At 36.6% G+C, this 13,500-nt stretch overlaps 1 non-coding gene across 1 annotated transcript; it reads left to right on the top strand.

The window, feature by feature from the left end:
- The first annotated feature begins 1,169 nt into the window (after window positions 1-1,169).
- Window positions 1,170-1,242, top strand: Trnaa-ugc (transfer RNA alanine (anticodon UGC)). Its single transcript has one exon. It is a non-coding gene; the product is annotated as a tRNA-Ala (tRNA).
- Window positions 1,243-13,500: the final 12,258 nt, after the last annotated feature.

Raw genomic sequence — 13,500 nt, 5'->3', positions numbered from 1 at the left:
GAATAATTTGAGGAGGATTAGCATTAGGTCTCCCTTAAAGGTCTGGTAGAATGCAGTTTAGAATTCATCTGGTCCTGGATTTTTCTTTGTTGGAAATCTTTTTTTTTTCTTTTTTCCCCCACATTTTTTATTGGTATCTTATAGTTGTATATAATGATGTAAGTTTTTGTTACACATTCATATGTGTATACAATGTAAAAATATAATTTGGTGAACTGGAAGACCTTTTTAAATATTTTTAGTTGTCAATGCACCTCTATTTGTTTTATGTGGTGCTGAGAATCGAACCCAGTGCCTCACACATGCTAGGCAAGCGCTCTACCACTGAGCCACAACCCCTGTCCCAACTGGAAGACTTTTTATTACTGCTTCTATCTCATTGCCAGTTATTGGTCTGTTTTAAGTTTGTTGTGCCCTTTTGATTCAATTTTGGCAGGTCAAATGTGTCTAGAAATATATTGATTTGTTCTAGGTTTTCCAATTTATTGGAGTAAAAGTTTTTAAAATAGTCCCTAATGATCCTCTGGATTTCGGTCATGTCTGTGTTGATTTCTCCTTTTTCATCTCTAATTTTATTAATTTGGGTCTTATCTCTATTTTTTATTAGTTTGGCTAAGGGCTTATCAATCTTGTTTGTCTTTTCAAAGAATCTACTTTCCGTTTCATTTATCCTTTGTATTGTTTTTTATTATCAATTTCATTGACTTTGGCTTTGATCTTAATTATTTTCTTCTACTTATTTTGGAATTGGTTTCTTCTTGTTTTTCAAGAACCATGAGATGTATCATTAGGTTGTTTATTTGATTTTTTTTAACGTAAGTACTCAGAGCTATAAACCTTCCTCATAGAAATGCCTTCATAGTGTCTCAGAGATTCTGGTATGTTGTTTCCCTATTCTTGTTTAATTGGAGGAATTTTTAGATTACTACCCTGATTTCTTCTATCACCTGTTCATCATTCAAAAGTGTATTGTTCAAAAGCACAATAAAACATACATTGGAGAAAAGATAGCCTCTTCAACAAATGGTGCTGGCAAAACTGGAAATCCATATGTAGCAAAATGAAATTAGACCTCTATCTCTCACCTGCACAAAACTCAACTCAAAGTTGATCAAGGACCTAGGAATTAGAACAGAGACCTGCACCTAATAGAAGGAAAAGTAGGGGCTGGGGATATAGCTCAGTTGGTAGAGTGCTTGCCTTGCATGCACAAGGCCCTGGGTTCAATCCCCAGCACCCCCCCAAAAAAAGATAATAATAAAAAAAGAAGAAAAAGTAGGCCCAAATCTCCATCATGTTGGATCTTCTATAGAGCAAGGAATAAAATCAGGAATGAATAAATAGGATAGATTCAAACTGAAAAGCTTCTTCTCAGCAAAAGAAACAATCAGTGAAGTGAAGAAAGAGCCTACAGAATGGGAGCAAATTTTTACCACATGCACATCAGATAGAGCACTAATCTCTAGGATATATAGCAAACTCAAAAAACTTAACACCAAAAAAAAAAAAAACCAAATAACCAAATCAACAGAAAATGAACAGATACTTCTCAGAAGATGATATACAATTAATCAACAAATATGAGAAAATGTTCAACATCTCTAGCAATTAGAGAAATGCAAATCAAAACTACATTGAGATTTCATCTCACTACATTCAGAATGGTGATTATTAAGAATACAAGTAACAATAAATGTTGGCAGGGATGTAGGGGAAAGGGTACACTCATACATTGCTGGTGGGACTACAAATTAGTGCAACCACTCTGGAAAGCAGTATGGAGATTCTTCAGAAAATTTGGAATGAAACCACCATTGGACCCAGTTATCCCATTCCTTGGCATATACCCAAAAGACTTCAAACCAGCATACTATAGGGACATGGACACATCGATGTTTATAGCAGCTCAATACAAATAGCTAAGCTATCCAACCAAACTAGATGCCCTTCAACAGATGAATGGATAAAGAAAATGTGGTACACATATACAATGAAATATTACTCAGCCATAAAGAAGAAAGAAATCATGGCATTTGCCAGTAAATGAATGGAAATGGATACTTTCATATTAAGTAAAATAAGCCAAACCCCAAAAACCAAAGGCCAAATATTCTCCCTGATATACAGATGCTAACTCATAATAAGCTGAGGGGAGGGAAGAATAGAAGTTCACTGGATTATACAAAGAGGAATGAAGGGAACAAAGGGGGAATGGGAATAGGAAAGACAGTAGAATGAATCAGATATAACTTTCCTATGTTCATATATGAATACACGACCATTGTAACTCCACATCACGTACAACCACAAAAATGGGAAGTTATACTCCTGTATGTATGATATATTAGAATACATTCTATTGTCAGGTATAACTAAAAAAAACAAATAAAAATTTTTAAAAATGTATATTGTTCAATCTCTGTGTTTATGTAGTTTCTGTAGGTATTTTTGTTGTTGAACTTTAATTTCATTCCATTATGATCAGATAAGATACAAAGAATTATATCAATGTTTTGTATTTTTTGTATTTGCTAAGAGTGGCCTAAAATATGCTCTATTTTAGAGAACGTTCCATAAGCTGCTGAGAAGAAATAGCATTTGGCTGGATACCAATCTTTTACAAACACTTTGAAAAATTATAAGATGAAAAAACACTTCCAAATTTGTTCTATGAGACCACAATTACCCTGATACTAAAATGAAAGAAGTCATGAAAATAGGAATAGAGACCAATATGCATTTTAATTTGTTCACCAAAATACTCAACAAAATACTAGCAAACAAAAGCAATAATATAAAATTTATATTTATAATATAAAATATAAAATTGTTTATAACCCATCATTGAATGGTATTTATCACAGGAAATGCAAAGTTGGTTCAGATACAAAACCCAATCAGTATAATACAACATATAAACAGAATAAAGGAAAAATAACATGATCATCTGAATAGATGAAAAACAAGCATTTGACAAAACTCAACATTATTTCAAGATAAATACACTCAATAAACCCTTAACCTGATAAAGGGCATCTACAGAAAACTCACACTTAGCATCATATTTAATGGTGAAAGACTGCAAACTTTCTCCTTAATATCAAGAACAAGACAAGGATGTCCACTCTAATCACTTCTATTCAGGATGTCCTTGCCAGGGTAATTAGGCAAGAAAAATAAATAAAAGATATCCATATTGGAATGAAAGAAGTAAAACTATCTCTTTTAGGGGCTGGGGTTGTGGCTCAGCAGTAGAGTGCTTGCCTAGCACATGTGAGACCCTGGGTTCGATCCTCAGCACCACATAAATTAAATAAAGATACTGTGTCCAACTACAACTAAAAAAAAAAAAAAACCCAAAGCTATCTCTTTTACGGGTGGCATGATCTTTTTGTTTTGTTTTAAAACTCTTATATCTTTCTTCCTATTATTACAAGTATTAAACATATTAATTGTGCCAATTAATGGATTTCACTGTAAATACATGCATGTAACATGCCTTAATTATGTCTACCTTGCCTTCTTCTCCTTCTTGCTCTTCTCTCTCTCTCATTCCCCTTCCCATGAGTGGCATGACCTTGGATGTAGAAAATACTATAGAAACCACAAAGCAACTATTATATCTAATAATTGAGGTCAGCATAGTCAGAGGATAAAAGATAAATAGGCAGAAATCAACTGTGTCCCTATGCACTTGCAATGAACCCTCTGAAAATAAAATTAAGAAAATAATTACATTAATAATAGTATTGAAAAAGAGTTAAGTATTTAGGAATAAATTTAACAAAAGGATTGCGATACTTGTACACTGACAACCATATAACATTATTGAAAGAAAATAAAGACCTAAATAAATGGAAAGTAATCCCACGTTCATGTACTGGAAAACAAATCACTAAGATGGCAATACTCCCCAAACAGATCTATAGATTCAGTGCAAACCCTGTCAAAATCACAGCTGCCCTTGTCTCAGTAATTGACATGCCAGATTGGCCTATAATCCCAGCAGCTCAGGCAGGAGGATCATGTGTTCAAAGCCAGCCTCAGCAATGGTGAGGTGCTAAGCAACTCAGTGAGATCCTGTCTCTAAATAAAATACAAAATAGGGCTGGGGATGTGGCTCAGTGGTTGAGTGTCCTTGAGTTCAATCTCTGGTACCCACAGTAAAAAAGAAATTGGCATGCCAATCCTAAAATTCATATGGAAATGCAAGGGACCCAGAATTGTCAAAACAATCTTGAGGGGCTGGGGAAGTGGCTCAAGCAGTAGTGCGCTCGCCTGGCATGCGCGGGGCGCTGGGTTCGATCCTCAGCACTACATAAAAATAAAATAAAGATGTTGTGTCCACCGAAAACTAAAAAATAAATATTAAATTCTCTCTCTCTCCCTCTCTCTCTCTCTCTTAAAAAAAAATCTTAAGAAAGAACAAAGGTGGAGTCCTCACACTTAACCAATTTCAAAATTTACCAGAAAGAAACAATAATCAAGACTATATTCCTATACACTTGATTACTGTAAGAACAAATATAAGACCAGATATATAAGCAAAGATATATAGTTCAATGGAATATATTTGGGAAACCAGAAATTAAATTCACATTTACAATCAACTGATTTTGACAAGTATGCCAAGACCATTCAGTGTGTGTGTGTGGCAAGAATGGTGTTTTCAACAAATGGATATCTACATCAAAAGAATGAAGTTGGATCCCCACCCAAATTAACTCAAAATGGAACAAAGACATAAGTATAAGAATTTTTTTAAAAACTATAAAATTATTAGAAGAGAACATAGGCATAAATATTTGGGTCCTTGAATTAAGCAATGGATTTTTAGATATGACACCAAAAAATTCAATGATAGAAGAAAAAATAAATAATTTGCATTTCCTCAAATTTAAAAACTGGTATAGTTGAAAGGATACCTACCATCAGTTAAAAAAAAAAAAACACTTATGTCCCACAGGATGGGAAACAATTTTTGAAAATCATATATCTGACTTTATCTACTTATCTATCTATTGAGACAATGAGTATGGAATTGGCTCACATGACTAGGCAGGCTGAGAATTCCCAAAATTTGCCATCTGAAAGCTGGAGTCCAAAGGTCTAAGAAACAGGAAATGCCAATGCCCAGGTAGGAGAAGATGGATGTCCCTTCACACAGGAAGACAGCAAGTTGGCCCTGTGTTCAAATTTTTGTTTGATTTGGACCCTCAATGAATAATGTTCCTGATACTAGTAAGGGTGGATCTTCTTTACTCTCGCCACTAATTCAAATCCTAATTTCTTCCAGAAACACTCTGAAAAGCACATACTCAGATATAATGTTTTACCAGATATCTGAGCATTCTTAGCCCAATTAAGTTGACACATAAAAATTAAACATCACACTAGGGAAATGCAAATTAATACCACAATAAAAGACTACTCACACTCAGATGAATATAAGAAAGATAGATAATAATAAAAGAGGATGTGGAGAAATTAGAATCCTCATATATGTCTGATTCGAATGTATAATGGTAAAGCCACTTTGCTAAACAGTTTGGTAGTTCCTCAAAATGTCCATTATGAAGTTATCATATTTCATAGCTATTCCACTCGTAGGTATATATACCCAAGAGAATTTAAAATGTATGTCTACTCAAAAACATAAATGAATATTCATGGTAGCATTATTCATAATAATTGAAAAATGGAAGCAACTTAAATGTTCACCAACTGATGAAGATAAGCAAAATGTGGTATATCCATACATCAAACAATTATTCAGCTATTACAATGAAATAAGTGCCAGGCACAGTGGCACACACCTGTAATTCCAGCAGCTTGGGAGGCCAAGGCAAGAGGATTGGGAGTCCGAAGCCAGCCTCAGCAAAAGCGAGGTGCTAAGCAACTCAGTGAGCCCCTGTCTCTAAATAAAATATGAAATAGGGCTGGAGATGTGACACAGTGGTTGAGTGCCCCTGGGTTCAATCCCTGGTATCCCCCTAAAAAAGTGAAATAAGTACTGACACATGCAGCATGGATGAACTGAGAAAAGAAGCCAAACATAAAAGGCCACATATTGTAGAATTCCATTTAGTTGAAATATTCATAGTAGACAAATTCATAGAAACAGAAAGTAAATTAGTAGTTGCCAGGAGCTGTGTGTGGGGTAGGGATGGTAATGGGGAATGACTGCTAACGGGTATAGTATTTTTTTTTCAGGTAAAGAAAATATTCTGAAATTAAATAGTGGTGATATTTGTACAACTTTGTTACTAAAGTCCACTGACTTGTATAGTTTTAAAATGAATTTAATGGCACAGTATACAAGTTACATCTCAATAAAAATTATATATGAAAAGATAACTTTCAAATAGCCTAAAATTAATTAACTCATTATTGCTTCATGCCATCAAAAATTGTTCCTCTCCTTATATTCCTGGTATCAGTGAGCAGTACTGTCATTCAAAGAATTATTCATGCTGAATTCTGAGATAAGCATTCTTCTTCCCTTATATCCAACACCAAGTCCTGAAGATGTCCCTATATATTTTCTCATTTATATTCCTGCTACCATTGAACTAGTCCAGAATACCTTCATTTCTTATCTAGATAATTGCAACAGTCTCCAAACTTATATCTTGTCCTCTTACCCCCTACTTTAATTCATTTTTCACCTGGTTCCCAGACTGATTTTTCTAAAAGATGCCACTCCTTTTCTTAAAACTCTAATGGCTCTCTGTTGCTTTTAGGGTGTGGTCCAAGTGCCTTACCTTGGCATACACGACCCTGCATAATCCTTATTCTCCAGCTTCGTTTTTCAATATTGATCTCTGTACTCTACCAATACTGAGATTTTCTTTCTCTCTTTTCTTTCTCTTTCTTTCTTTCTTTTTTTGTGATGCTAGGGATCAAACTCAGGGCTTTATGCGTGCTAGATGAGTGCTCTATGGCTCAGCTACATCCCTAGTCCAATACTGAGACTTCCATAGTTTCCTAAACCCTCCAAATAGTTTTTGGCCTATGTGTCTTTGATGACATGTTTTCTGCTTGGGATGGCATCTCTCTCTGTGTTCCTTATTCCCTGAATAATTCCTACCATTACATGTCACTGCTTTCCTTCATGGTCAACCTTGTTGAAAATTTTTGTACATGTATTTCCATCTCCCAATTTACATTTACTCTTTTCCCCACTAAAATTAGGCTTTTCACTTCCCACTGAAACTGCTCATGTCAAGGTCACAAATTATCTCCATTATCAAATTGGGTGAACATGTTATAGTCCTTATGTAACTTGACCTCTCAGGACCATTCAATCTAGTTGACAATTCATTCTTTTTTGAGGCACTCTCTTGTCTTCTACAATGCCTTATACATCATTACCTTCTCAGTCTTCTTTGCACTCTCTTGTACCTCACCTCTAAATGATGCTGTTCCTCAGGATTTGGCCATGGGTCCTCTTTCCTATCTTTTATCCACTTTCCTTAGGTAATCTCATCTAATCCTGTATATTTAAATATTTTACTTATGTTGTTGATTCCCAAATCTATATATGTAGGCCAGATGTTTTCTCTAAAGTCCAGACCCCCAAATCCAAATGCCTGCTTGACTTTTCCATAACTATGACCTACAAACATCTTAAACTTAACATGCTCCAAATAGAACTCTTTGATGATTTCCACCCCCAAATTTCTACTCTTCCCCATCTTTAGGCATCTGTATATCTCAGGCATTGGCACCATGGTCCACTTTGTTGCTCCAGCAAGATATCTAAAAATCCTCCTTGATTCTTCCAGTTCTATCACCTCTCCCCCATGTACCCCAAATGGTTAGCACAGTGCTTGGAATACAATAAGCATGTATTTATTTATCCAATGAGTATTTGTTTAGCTCCTACAATATTCATGGTACTCTTTTAGACTTTAGATATGCAACAACAAATAAAGCAAGTACCTGACTGACCTCATGGGAATTACATCCTATAGAATGAATGTATAATTAAATATTTTAACCTGTTTTGTCCCATCATCCCAGACATAGAACACATGTGAAAATTTAAATATAGAATATAATTATATAATAATAAAATACTACATATAATATAAAAGTACTTGTAAATGAATACATACAATATATCATACTATACATATAATACATATAATTATGTATACATATAGTACATGTTATATAATAATATATGTAAGCTCCAGATTATGATTTTCAATCTATTTTAATGCATCTTTGTCAATTTGATTGATTGAACTATTCACAGAATTGTAAACTTGGTACTTTAATGGGTTAACACTTGAAGCAGGTACCACTTCCCCTATCCCTCCTTCCTGGGAACTTCTTAGTCTTCTCTCAGTAGCCAGCACACATCTTTATCATTGAATTTATTTTTTGTGTGCTAAAATTATCTTTTGATAAATCTTTCTCCTCCACTTCACTGTGAACTCCTTGAGAGCAGCATCTGGACTCATTTCTAGACCCTGGAACAAAGCAAGTGCTCAATGATGGTTTGTTCTATACCAGCCATGGTGTTTCTTAGCTTTGAATACAATCTCTACCCCCTTAGATCCAATTCCACCTCTAGATCCCTACACCCATCACAAACACAACTTAATATGGTGAGGAACACTTGTCCAGTTTTTACTGGATTCCAGATTTGTTTCATACATATGACCCTGGGGTTGTACCTCAGGCAAAGCTTAGGAATCTTGAAGTATTTTTCAGAAGTATCATCAGAACAAAAGACTGCTCAGTCTTTTCAGTTTAGGGAAGGTTGTTACAACTCTATTCATTTTGATCTCAAAAGATTACCCTTTCCACTGTAAACTGGACTTTATAGTTCTAAGCACTGACCTTATTTTAAATAATTTATTTGTTGTGGTGCTGGGGTTTGAACCTATGGCCTCAGGCATGCTGGGCAGGTGCTCTACCACTGAGCCACACCCCACCCCTGCAAATATTCACTGGATCCTGAGTTAGATCTCTGTGGTGATTCTGGGGTACCTTCTGGAGGGATTCAGTGGAAATTTTTCAAACTAGGGAAACAAAGGCCAGCAAGAAATTATGAGCAGTTCATCCATCCTATCTCTACTACAGGGAAAACATACCACAGATCCTAGTGAGGGAGTTCAGCATAGTCAGTTTTCATGACCAGCAACTGATGTTACTTACTCCAGTGGAAGAACCATATCAGTCACGTAGTTCTCTGCTGCATTTCCTATATGTTAGGGAGTATAATACGGCCTACAGAATTTCTGCAAGTCAGTATGATAACCTCTGTATTTTTAATGGAAAAATAGGGCAAGAAGGGTTAATTAGACCAGGAGACTCCCGTCATTTTGTGAGGAGAGGCCATTTTTCATTTCATTTAAGCCTTAGAACACCTAAGCAGGGGAGGGAGGGAGATATGCATGCCTGTATGGGCGAGTGTTGGGAGGGAGCTGTCAGTGAAAGCCTTGAAGCTGGCCTGGGGGGATAGCACTAAGAGTGATTGATCCGTGGGGACTGAGGGAAAGGATAATGATAGGAGGGGGTTAAAATAGCTGACAAGGAGGACCCTGGGGGTGGGAGGGAGGCTGACAGTAAAGGTCCTTGGAGTGGGGAGGAACTGACAATCTGACAATGATGACCCTACGCAGAGCCATGGAGGGGCTGCTGCTGTTTGCAGCATTTCCTTACTAGTTGATCCAGTGTCCTAGTTGGGGCCCCTTGGGCTGGACTAATAATGTACGTGCCCTACTACAATGCCAACACATCAAACAAGCCACCATTAGAACAGGATCATTTTCCTCCAGGCAGCTGCTTGCTGCAATCATTCTGCTGATTAAATTTCATTCTGGAAAGTACGGCACAGACATTAATCAGGTGTCACAGCCACTCCATCCTATAGAGCCAAAGCCTCTCTGACCTTTAAAAATACACCAAACAGTTGCTAGAACACATCTCCCCAGGGAGGACAGATCCTCAGGCCAGCCCACAGACACTGTGCTATCCCGCCCCCTTCCAGCTGATCATCCTTTTCCCTGGAGATAGCAAAGAGCAACAGACCTTTCTGACATTTTTGCCTGTGGGACCCTGGTCAACCTTCTATCTTAGTTATATTATCAACCCCCTACATATGTGGATTTGAAAGCCTGGAAAGGTTTCCCCATCTCTAAAAGAGCTTTCCCACTGACCTGTTCTACTGTCTGACATTTTCACAATAATAAGCACTCCTATCACATTGTAGTCTTCAGAAACCTGATTTAAATGAAACAGAATAAAACTGGTTTATCTAGAAGAAATAATTCAAAAATAATCATGACATCTTACAATCAGAGCACTTTTCCTTGCATTCAATGTACTTTCCCCAATATTATTTGATTTCATCTTTTTTTTTTAAAAAAAAACATTTTTGGTAGTTGTGTATGAACAGCGTGCCTTTGTTGTATTTGTTTATTTTTATGTGGTGCTAAGAATCAAACCTGGTGCCTAACACATGGTAGACAAGCACTCTGCCACTGATCTACAGCCCCAGCCCCTTGACTTCATCTTTACATCAACCTTATGACAAAGATATTACAATAATCCCCATTTTATAGATGTCAAAATGGAGGCTCAGAGAGATTCATTGATCCGGCCAAAGGCCTAGGGTTAAAAAATGGTCTTTTAATGCCAAGCCTTAAGCACTTTCTGTCATGCTAACATAAATAAATACTGGCAGCTGAGAGTTCTAAAAAGCAATGTGTTTTGATGGGAAGGGGGTAGGCAATGACTAAGGAGGTCATCTCCAATTATGATATCAAAGAAAGGGCATGTAGGGACTGAAAGCATCCTGGTCTCCTTCACCAATTTAGATGTTAATATAGGCACACTCCCCCATGTTTCCCCCAAACCATTTGGTGGCAAATAAAATGCTTTTCCTGTAGTTGAGCCTTCCTTCCAGAAGTGGTACAGAGATGTTGGATGTAAATGGAGGAGGATGATCACATGTTTGTGCTACCCTGGGTTGGGCTGCCCTTGATGACATGAATCAGCAGCCTCTGGCTGTCCACTCTCCTCAGGTGGTGCTCATTCAAGTCCAGGATATTAATACTGAGATAGAACATTATAACACTGTATCAATAATATAAGACAGAGTCCTGTCCTTAAAGCATGATGTAATTTAAAATTCAATGTGTAGTAGACTGCAACTTAATTGGAAAGGATGCCTTGGACCATTCGGGATGCTACAGAACATTTGGCATAGCCATTAAAAACTGTTCTCCAGAGCCTGGGAAACTAATTGCAAATGGTTAGGTAATGCACAGCTGATGGAAGGAAGATTTTTCCTTAAATTGATTCTATGGTATATGTGCAGGGATATTTATTGCAACATTGCTTGTAACTATGAAAAACTGGAACTAAATTAAATGTCCAATCATGGGGGGTTGGTTAAATAAATCTGGAACATTCCCATGATGGAATGTATACAAGTGAAGCAAAGTAACATTTAAAATAGGTCCATGAAACAGTATTAGGTTTTTTTAAGTAAGTTACAGAATAATATTTATAGTTTGTATAAATCTTTGTTCACTACGATTTTAATTGGTTTATGTGCATATACTTGTTGAGAATGTAGAGGGAAAGTAGAAAAGTTTGGAAGAAGTATATCAGATTTTTAATAGAGGTTACCTCTGGAGTGAGATTGGGGAGGGAAGGAATTTATGCAATTCTGTATTATTTGAAATCTATGCATGTGTTTTACTTTTGTAATTGCTGGCTGTTTGATAAACGATGACAGCCTTTACTGAACAACTCTCTCCTTGGGAACCTAGGTTCCTGAGCAAAGCTAGGAGGCAGGCATGGGTTTAGGTGCATTTCATCTCTAATAGCACTGGTTCAGCAGTATTTCTTTTAAACCAAAACATACTAAAATAAAACCTTAACAAAGAATCCTCTCTAATAAACACAGTTGTTGATTTTATCCCTTTCTCTATTCTGTCCTGTCCCCAAATGTCTTCCTCCCCTCCCCCGTGGCATAGTTCCTTTTATCTCCTCAGGCAAGTCAGTTTCCCAGAAAGCTGTTCCTTCCAGGCAATCCACAGAGTAGACAGCCCTCTACCGGTGTAATTTCAAGGGCATGGACGGAGCCAGACCAAAAAAAGTTCTTGCCCACCTGCTAACACCAAAGAGCCTTACTTACACAATTGGGAAGTACAAATTCCTTTGAGAGACGTGACACATTGTCTGAAACTTGCAAGGAAGACTGATAATGGAGGGGTATGTGTGCACCCGTGTCTCTGCATGTGTGTGTGTGTGTGTGTGTGTGTGTGTGTGCCCGCGCACGCACGCTCACAAATGTGTCTGAGAGACCCCAAACTAAAAAAGGTGCATCCTGAGCAACCCTAGGCACACACTGTAGGAAGGATATAATGCAATTATGAAACATTCACCTGCTTATTTAGTTCATGTATTAAACAGATTTGAGGGGGTGTTAATGCTAATTTTCATAATATATTTTCTGTAATATATTTGATAAATGTAGAAAAGTATAAAAAGTGAAGCAGTCTCCTGTAATCTCACTACTCAAAGACAACCACAGTAAATATGTTTGAGTTTTCTTCTAGTCATTTTTCTCTGTATGCTTATGCAATTTTAAACAAAATTGGGATCAATTTTGCCTACTTGTTTTACTCATTATCATGTATATTTCCATGTTCTTCAATATTTTGAAACATGATTTTAATAGCTATATAACATATGCATCATATGGTTGTGGTAACATTTAGTTAATCATTCCCAAAGTTTGGGCCATTTCAGGGGTTTTTTTCCCCCAATTTTTTTACTTATAAATAACATTGCCATGGACATCCTTGCACATAAATCTTAATCTAGATTTCTCTTTCTTTAGTACAGATTCCCAGAAGTAGAATTACTGGGTCACAGAGTGTAAACATTTTTAAAGGCTCTGTGGAGCAGTTTGAACTGGTAGCAAATCTATTGATTCCCAGAAACTAGTGAACACAGAAATCCTCCCCAGTCCAAACCTGAACTAAGCAGTTGGATACACACACACTACTGCCTGCAACAATGCCACATCTAATTAGGTGTTTAATGAATGTTTTTGATGGGGATAAGGGGAAAGGATGTACTGAGCTCTGTAATTAATTAGAGGAAGGAAACAGGGCTGTTACAGCTTAACTGAATCCTATTCTACTAACCCCACCAACTGCCATCTCTGGCAGGTAAACCAGGGTATCTAAATTGTGAGATACCCCAAATGATTCCCCATCCTAGTTGGTGTGGGCTTAAGGCCACACCCCCATCTCCTGCCCTTTTTCTTGATGAGAAAGTATGGTGGGTTTTTTTTTCTGTATGATGTTTTCCCTTAATAAATAGTTTATTGTATTTCACTCTAACCTTAACATTTTGTGATTATTAACCTGTTACATTCTAAAATTCTCAAAAAGTATTATCTAGCTTTCTAATATCACACTGTCACTTGTGTATTCATTGTTTCATGCATTATTATTCTTTGAT

Source organism: Callospermophilus lateralis, chromosome X (assembly GCF_048772815.1).
Source record: "Callospermophilus lateralis isolate mCalLat2 chromosome X, mCalLat2.hap1, whole genome shotgun sequence".
NCBI classification, from domain to species: domain Eukaryota; kingdom Metazoa; phylum Chordata; class Mammalia; order Rodentia; family Sciuridae; genus Callospermophilus; species Callospermophilus lateralis.
This window is presented reverse-complemented; position numbering and strand designations above follow the sequence as displayed.